A 9,513-nucleotide genomic window follows, 5' to 3' on the forward strand; every position below is an offset into this window, starting at 1 on the left:
TATATGTCTTATACATTGTATCCATGAGAAGCACCAAAGAAAGGTTCCTGCACAATTTTATGATAGTAGCAATATGTTAAAACACATTTCAATTACCCTCCCTAAAAAATAAACTTATTTTAGTACACTGTACGCCATGTTGGATTTTACCGGAAGTAGGATTTTTAAAGACCACTAATCTATATGATATATCCAAAAGTAGTAAAAATCAAAGATTTGTACTAAATATTATGATAGTAGCATTATAATAACACCTATTCACATGCTAGCCTTCGATATTGGGCTGATTTAAGTATGATGTCCGCCATTTTGAATTTAACCGGAAATGACATTTTTTTCAAATGCCTCCCTATCTGAAATACAAGAGTAATAGTTGAGGAAGGTCTATGCCAAATTTCATGCTTGTAGCAGGATGTGCACAATTTTTCACCAAGCCGCCGTACTATCATTGTTTACTTAAACTTAAACAAAAATAAAACTTTGGATGAAAGAAAATAAATATTTAGACCATTTAGAGCCAAAATTTACTAGTCTGAGTTTGAATTAAAAATTCAGGATTAATGCGCTCTATAGCATACTAATTTAAAATTTCAAGAAAACAGGAATCATTTTTGGTAGACCTGTGTTTCGAAGGTCAGATTTTTTTAATAAGACTTTAAAGGTAGGTTGTAAATTGGCATGCAGAAGGTGATACATGTAAGATTCCTGATATACCAGGTTTCTATGAAGTTAAACTTAAAATATGGTATTTAGAAAGCTGTGAAAATTGCAAAATTTCGTTAAACAGATTGGCATGTTAAATAGGTGGTCTGACAACTAGAATGAACAAATTTCTTTCCCCACGCACTGGAACTCTGTTAACGGATACATATAAATTTATTCCCCTACAATTCTCTTTGTATTTTGTATTTCCTGTCGATTTTTATTTAATTATTGACTTTGTTACCAAGATTTGCATAGAGAATAATACATAGCAAAATCCGTATCATATGTCGTATCATCCACAGACACCAATATCAACCCAAGGGCCTTTAGGCCCGAGGGATGATATTGGTCGAGGGTGATACGGCATGTGATACAGATTTTGCCATGTTTTATACGCTTTATCATATATTCCAACAGGAGAAATTCTCTGATCCATAGCACTTGGTTACCTTCAGGGGTTGAAGTCATAAAACTTTGCTCAGTGCTCGGAGCACAAAAATCATGCTCGAAACATGAAATCCAGCATTTTGATTGGTTAATATTCGAGTACGAGTACAAAAAACAGACTAAAAAGTTTTATGACCGCAAGGCCTGTTCTACTTTTGTCTTGTTTTAAAAGCCCTAAAAGAACTGCTCAATTACTTATCCGAAGCACCTGGGTTACCTTACACTTTGCGTGCTGTTGTTTTAAAAATATTTTGTTCATTATTGTATTTTTTTGTGTGTTTTGTATTTTTTATAGTTGCATCATTTAGTGTGCCAAAAATATGAAAACTTGACGTTCGTGACGTCACATACCAAACAATGACTCATTCAATAACTTGCGTCATGCTCAAATGAACGTTCTATTGGCCCTATTTTGAGGGGGGAAAAATCTCAAGCTTACATAGATAAAAACTGACTTTATGTAACAAAAAAAAAAAAGAAAGGTAGGGGTGTGATAAAGGATATGCGATAAAGGGTGCGCATCAAAGTTGCGCAATATGGATTAAACAGCAGGCTATTTATCAAATATCCAAAACTACTGTATTTACTACTAAACATATAATAAATGTTAATATCAATTTGTATGTTTTACTTCTCGTATCCGTATACTGAAAATTATAATACGCATTTTCGTCGCCATTTTGAATTCCCCACCGTTTTTCAAATAAATACAAAATAGGAATGGAGAATTATTCTGGTATTTTCAATGTTTTTTTAACCCGTCAATTGTAAGGCTCTGTGGCACAATCTAGGAAAAGGCTCACGGTAAAAGGCCGGTAACAACAAAAGAAAAAAAATTAATTAGAATATCAAGAAACTCGCTATTCATTTTATTAAACAAAACAATTCCAATATAATTTCAAAGAACAATTTTAAAGTCAAAATAAATTTAAAACATTAATTTGAATCATATAACATTTACAATAAATTGATAATAGCTTTTAAATTAAACCTTCGAATTAAGATATAAATAACTTTGTCTATTTTTATTTTCAAAATAAAATTAAAAGAAAAATAATTTTAAATCAAAATCAGAGACTTGCCTAGAATATCAAAAAACTCGCTATTAATTTTATAGCGGGTTGATCAGTTTATACACTAATACCTTAATGTCCTAGTAACCTTTAATTGACTGCAGCAAACAGGATTTAAAAAAAATAACCAAGATAACGTAAAAAAAATCAAAACAGGATAACGAAACAATTTATGAATTATTAACAGAAATTAGAATGTCCAAATATAGTTATGGTTCAAACCAGGCCAAAACTACAAGTTACATGAAAAAAATTCTTCTTTAATTTCTTATTTTGAAATTGCCAAATTATGTTTCAAATATGTTTATTCATTTCTAAAGGTAACTTAAACATAAAACAATATAAAACTTATAATACATATAACAATGTATATAAATAACATTATATATATATTAATTTAGATCTTGATTAAAAGTAACTATGGTACTAGTTTGTGCCTAAAAGCTTGGCACAAATTGTCTACACTTTATGACATTTTGCTGAACTTTGCTTTAAATATTACCGGAGGTAAATTTAAAATATATTGCTTTTAAAATTGAAGGAGAAAAGTTTTAAAGTAAAGAACAGTTTAAGAATAATTGCATATAAAATATTATTAACAGTAGATCCTAAATACATTAAATAAATGAATAAACTATCAAATAAAATAAAACTGAGGATTTTCTTATTCCAAGATAAGGTTACCTTAGCCGTATTTGGAGCACATTTTTGGAATTTTGGGTCCTCAATGCTCTTCAACTTTGTACTTTTTTGGCTTTACAATACTATTTACACCACTGAGTCGATGCCACTGCTGGTGGACGTTTCGTCCCCTAGGGTATCACCAGCCCAGTAGTCAGCACTTCGGTGTTGACATGAATATCAATTATATGATCATTTTTTTATAAATTTCCTGTTACAAAACCTTGAATATGCACTTGCATACAGAAATATAATATAGTAAATATGATTAAACTGTTCGGTCAAAGACTGAAGATACTTTGATTTTGGTTTTGAAGACAAAATTGTTCTTGATCTATTTATTGTAACTGGTCATATGTCATTATACTTTTAACCACTGTTTTGTGTAATATGTAATATATCTATGAATGTAAATGTTGAATATTTAAATAAAGATAAACAAAAATGTTCATTGGTCCTGGAAAATTCAGAATTAAAACGTTTGCAGCTTTTATATTATTGAAAATTCCGAAAAACACGAGTAACAATGGGGATTCAACATGACGAACATGATGGACTAGTTCAACTTTCAAAATATATCTTCATCGTTTACCATTTGAAAGCATTTGGAATATTCCTAGAAACAACAATGGAATAAATGACAAAAATAAACAGATGGTAAATTTATTTTTTACTGATAACTGCTTATTTATTGACACTTGCAACCGGTCACATTAGGAGTATTGACAAACATTTTGCATTTCAAGTACAATTGTTTTTATTGGGTATTTGTAACAAAGAAGAGTTATATGTTTTCAGCGTCTTTCCTATGGTTAAGACAAGAAATAATATAATGGTTTCTAGGACGGTACATCTTATAATATAATAACAGGGCTATAATGTGTAACACCATACTAAATATAACAAACCCTATTATAGGAAAGTAATACCAGTCTTCTTTGTGATAGGTAAAATAAGCCCAAGCAGCTATCATTGCTAAGTTTTCCATATATGTAATGAAATAATATAATAATAACTTATAACGTGTACGGCCTTGTTGTACATTCTGATATGAAAGTATTAAAATATATCCTAAGACAATATTAAATATAATTTTTTCGAATCTTTTTGTGTAAACGTTAGGCCTCTGAAACCCTACCCATACAGACATTATTATCCAGTGAGGTATGAGAACAGCCAATAACATATAATATTTGAATTGTGCTGCAAATACTGCGAAGACTATCATTCTTGGTCCAACTTCACATGTTCGCCAAAGGTAATATAAAATGATGCCACGTGCTGAAACATCACTGTCTCTACTACTATGGGAGGCTCGTAGAGCATTCTGGTATGATACCAATGAACCTGACACACTTATCCAGGATCCAAAAATAGCAATTCCTTGAACAATATCTACAATACAAGACAATAAAAAAAAGATTTGTTGATAAAATTCAAGCAACATTTTATACAAAACTGAAGCAAGATTGTCATTTTATTTGTTTGTAAAACATTTTGAAAAAAAGACATAAACTGATACTAGTTTTACATATATATACCTTGCCAATGTGTAGAGATCTGTCAAAATTTACTAATGGTATCAACTCTGCAGTATGGGCTACTACTATTATCACATTAATTTTCTTTTTCGCTGTTTTCGAATGATAAATTGCCTAATTTCTATCAAGAATATGTTTAAAAAAATGTAGCACATAGAAAAAAGTAAGCAGCAAAGAAAAATACCATAAACTAGTTAATTGTCTTCAAATAAAACAGAAAGTTTGAAATTAATTTACGCAAGAGTATTGAGTCATCATGTGTATCTGTCAGTATTATATACATCTGTAGTATGAGTTGTGGAGCAGATTCTAGAAAAGCTTCAAACATTGTTAACATGGCAGCATCTGTATCTTCATATATCATTTGTCTGTAATGGTATCTAATGTCAAGTTCGCTGGCTTTCACAGATCTGCTTTTCATGCCATGATACATGTACTCGATGTTTCTAGAATTACACATAAGATTAACAGATTTAGAATTAATGTTTTATCAGATAAACGAAAGATATTCTTTGTAAGAATTTCAATCAGTTGTATATCAGCAATGGTCAGATTGTATCCCAAAGAAAAACTGTTATACATCATCGTTAACATCATAATTGGCGTGATAATTACATGAATTCAACCCAAGCGACTAAATAAAAAACTTTGTAAAATTTGCATTTTATATACTTATTCTTTACCATTTTCGTCCTTAACATGCATGAAATATTTTCCACTGGACGTTAAGCAACCAACAATTAATCAATCCTGCCATTTGCATTTAAAATGATATTTTGTACATTGAAACACATATAATTCAATCGTTAAAGGGGCACTAGCTGTCGAATTCACGGTAACCGATTTGACTCAAATTCTCATATTTGGTTTATAACAATGTAAAACATTTATCCAAACTATCAAAAGTCTAAAATAAACAGATTACAGAGCATGGGGTAGATAATATAAAGGTTCGTTTCGTGTGTATTTTAGTCTAGAAACCATCTAATTAACTATCGATTTGACTCAGATGACCATATAAGCGATGCAAACAAAAATAAAGTTACGAATAGATAAACCAACACGTGCAATTGGATTTTTATAGGTATGTTTGATTTTATTTTATAGATTAAAAATAGATGTTTCTCATTGTTTTTAACCGTATAAGAATGATTTTATGTGCATCGAATTAGTAATCAAATGAGTTACCGTAGTTTCACTTTCATTGTTGACCTTCTTTGTCTTTAAATAACCAGTACACGTACAATGCATGCGTTGTCAATCTCTAACTAGGGGTTAACTTGAAGTTCACATGAATACGGATTTAAAGAGGTCGACTCATTCACTTGCAAGTGAATTACTAATTATCAATGTTTCTTAGTGTAATTTGACAAAATTGAACCTTTTTGGCTGCAAAAAGTTAATTATTATTTCACTATTTCACTTGCATTATTGATTGAACAGAAAAAAATCAAACTTTAGATGTTTTATATATCTCGTAGCTAGTGCCCATTTAATTTTATATAGGAAAAATCTGTGTACAAACACTTTAGAAGAAAATAATGTACTTTTTTCATCTGCTTTAAGTGTGTATGTAAATTGACAAGCGATATGTCAATGTCTGTTCGTTTGTCGCTGTTGTAACTCTTGCATTCAATATGTACCCATAAGAACACCGAGAAAGCTGTTTGCATAGTTATGTGCTGATGTATATTGTGTTCTCAAGTTGTTTTACCTAGATACGTAATTGATAAAGCAAATGTATTCTTTGTGTGTACAGACATAACACTTTATTGACAGTGTTTTGTTTAATATGTTAACATACTTTATAGAAATTGTCATTACTTGCCGTACAGAACGGTCAAACAATTTGATAGAGTGCTAGTCCATTTAATAATGATGCCTGGCAAGGCTATTTTAATTTCTATTCTTGGACGCTTTCCTCTGGCAAGGCTATTTTTTCTGGGAGACGTCATAATTATTTTGACTAATAAACAGTGCATGCATACTATCTATAGTTTGCTTACCTTGCAACAGGTCCAGAAAGCAAAGGCATAGAACAGAAAATTCGCAAAAACCAAACTGAAAACTTCGTGACTTCAGATTTTTTTCTCCTTTCTGCAATGAAGTCGCGAATGTACCAACTAATGTTTATCGAATTCATTATCAAAAGTGGGAACAAAATAAATGACGCCGTAAAGCCAAATGCTTCCCATCTTTTTAATCGAAAGTATTCTTCAGCAAGATAAATATCCGATATTATATCGTAATAATAAAGAATGATTCCTATGATGGTTCCTATAAGATGTTTCCCACGGAAAAGTAATGGATATTCTGTTTTATCAAATGCATTAGCATACTTCCAGCGTCTACCACCACAACAACAATCTAACAATTTATTTGACAATGAATCCTCCAAAATATTTCCGTTTAAGGTATCGCTATCAGGTGAGTCGTTATCTAAAGAATAGGAACGTGAAGAAAAAATCATTTTTTCTGTGTCGGCATTAAATTGTATGTCCCATTTGTTGTGTAAATCAGTAGGATCTTCGTCATGTTCTTTGTCTCTACATGTTTGGTGTGTACGGAAAGACTTAGTTGATTCATCGTCTTCGTCATTGACAGACCACTCCATTTCTTTTGACAATTTATATAAAATATCCGTGCTAACAGCAACTATTTTGTATATGTTGTTTTATGTAAATATTTTCTTATATAAAAATCCACGCAAGAATGACAATTTTTTTCTAACGACAAATATTTATTGCCTCTTTTGAAATCCATGTATTAAAAAATCCTTTCATTATGAAACATTTCAGACCTTATTTACTATGTGTATTCGTTTGGAACGAATAAATTATGAATTTTTTAAACATTAAAAATGATTATTAAAATTAAAAAAAATATCATGTAATGATGTATGTTAAAGGAAATAAGCCTAATAAGTGATTACTAATAATCAGGGATTATATGTATAAATAAACTCATCATCCATACCAGGATTTAAATTTTAAATTTTGTATTTACGCCAGACACGTGTTCCGCCAAAAAAAGACTCATCAGTGACGCTCGAATCCAAAAAAGTTTAAAAGGCAAAATGAAGTACGAAGTTGAAGAACATTGAGGTCCAAAATTCCTTTAAGTTTTGCCAAATACAGCGAAGATAATATATTTCTGAGGCAGAAAAGCCTAAGTATTTAAAAAATTCAAAGTTTTTTCAACAGTTCATTTATAAACCTGACCATCTCAATGATACATTGTGTAATTCATGTCAACACAGAAGAGCTGAGTTCTTGACTGGTAATACTTTCGATGTATAAAAACACCACCAGCAGTAATTCCTAGCCATTTGGGGATTTCATATTATCCCTAACATTTCAGTAATATCACGTTAATCCTGAAAAAATGTATACATGTATCCCACATATTCCTTGACCTTTAAAAATAGAGTGTTTGATCGTAGTTTACCTTATTTTCAATGATAGCCACATTTATAGCCATCATAAAGAGGCAAAATTTTAGGGCAACTTAAGTTTTTACGTTTCGGAAACGACTATTTGGGAGGAAGAATTTGAAAATAAATGATCTGGTTTAGCAATAACTGAAAATATTTTTTCCATTGTAGGTTGTAAAAGAGATTGAAAACAAATGATCACGCGACAAAGCCGCATAAATAAAAATAAAACAGAATTGTTTATTGAACAAAAATTATATTCTATAAAAAAATTTAATATATCTCTACATCTGGCCATCAACATCTAATGAAATAAAAATCTTCAGAAAATGAACGTTTAAATGATATTTCATTTCTCAACATAAAAGTTCTGACAACTAGGCTGGTGATATTCTCGCCGACGAAACGTCAATTAGGTGCAAGAAAATTGGTACCGTTAATTTTATTAGTAGTGGCATAAAAACTGTGGTTGTATAACTCATCAACGGTAACAGGTTTATAATTAGAGAACGCTAGACACTTCAATGGAACACAGACAGTTGAGAGGCCAAATCCAATACGAAGTTCGAAACATCAAAAATTATGTCAAAATAAAAATGAGGCTATGGGTGCCTTGGGTAACAATAACCACGAAAGATTTCACCAGATTTAACTTTTTAAGAAAGTAAATTTTCAGAAAATGAAACTATCAAATATGTTTTATGTCAACACAATAATTCTAATTACTGAGCTTGTAATATCGAAGCAGACGAAACGTCCACCAGACATGACAGACTGTCACGGTGCTTTTAAAAACTCATCAGTTAGTCAGATTTACAGGCAATTTCATCTTGACATATCTTAATTTAAGATAACTTGCAGCATTGGGGCAGAACAAAAAAAAAAGAATCATTCTGAGGTGCTAAGTTTCAATGTTTTGGATTAGTTGTATTTCCAAAACTTGTATTGCATCAAGTAGCTACTCATCCAGCAGGGGATATGAACCTTAATCAAGTGGAAAGATTTTAAAAGATATTTTTAAATCGTATGTGGATTTATAAAAAAAATCCGTTAATCTGTAAGATTAAATACAATTGAATTCAGTTTCCTTCTGTAATAGTAAATGCTAGAGTTTTTAAAAGATTTTTGATTATTTTTGTTGACAACTGTTTCGCTACGTTTGTATGGCGGGTTTTATCAATAAAACGAAATTCTGTCTTATTTTTAACGTTAAAACAAACTAAATTGCAATTCTGCTGTTTGAAAAATTTACTTAATAACAGCGAAAATATGAGTATCCCGATTATTAAGCACTAAGTTTTTAGTGAGATTTTTTAATTCAAACAAATTATTAATTGCTCATTTTGTAAGTCTTTTCTTTTTATATAAACGAATGGCATGAATCTTATGTTAGATAGAGGGTTGCTGCTCACAAGGAAGCTATTAAACCAAGAGTTCTAAATAGTGAAGTTGAAATCATCCCTTCGTAAATTTTACGGACGCCATCACGAGTTGGTTGACCGTTATGGAATAACCGTTTCTCAAATGATATCGGATATGTTCCTTACGTCGTAACTACACTCCCCTTATCTTTAATGAAATGTGATCTACCGAATTAAGACTATTTACCGGATTTTTTATCACATAAGCAATA

At 30.7% G+C, this 9,513-nt stretch overlaps 1 long non-coding RNA gene across 1 annotated transcript; it reads right to left on the minus strand.

The window, feature by feature from the left end:
• Nucleotides 1–4,218: 4,218 nt before the first annotated feature.
• Nucleotides 4,219–7,263, minus strand: LOC143052906 (uncharacterized). Its single transcript, XR_012971290.1, has 3 exons — nt 6,454–7,263; nt 4,729–4,893; nt 4,219–4,301 (listed from the first exon to the last, which is right to left on the minus strand). It is a non-coding gene; the product is annotated as an uncharacterized LOC143052906 (long non-coding RNA).
• Between the last annotated feature and the right edge of the window lie 2,250 nt (nt 7,264–9,513).

Source organism: Mytilus galloprovincialis, chromosome 1 (assembly GCF_965363235.1).
Source record: "Mytilus galloprovincialis chromosome 1, xbMytGall1.hap1.1, whole genome shotgun sequence".
NCBI lineage: Eukaryota > Metazoa > Mollusca > Bivalvia > Mytilida > Mytilidae > Mytilus > Mytilus galloprovincialis.